Here is a 280-nt window from a genome sequence, read left to right as displayed (position 1 = left end):
AGAACAATAGTAATTGCATTAATACTCGAGGTACAGCAGAGCTCTACACCTTAATCTATGGTGTGTAGAAGCTCCACCGTTGAAAATACATAAGTATAAGGTCTAGGCATGGCCGAATGGCCAGCCTCCCATGATCTAAGAACTAGGTGTCCAAAGATGATCTAGAGATCTAGAGTGATCAAAAAATCTCAAATGATCCAAAGATTCAAATACAATAGTAAAAGGTCCTACTTATAGAAAACTAGTAGCCTAGGGTGTACAGAGATGAGTAAATGACATA

The sequence above is a fragment of the Arachis duranensis genome, chromosome 7, assembly GCF_000817695.3.
Source record: "Arachis duranensis cultivar V14167 chromosome 7, aradu.V14167.gnm2.J7QH, whole genome shotgun sequence".
Lineage (NCBI taxonomy): Eukaryota > Viridiplantae > Streptophyta > Magnoliopsida > Fabales > Fabaceae > Arachis > Arachis duranensis.
The sequence above is the reverse complement of the archived record's forward strand: the minus strand, read 5'-3'. Positions refer to the sequence as shown.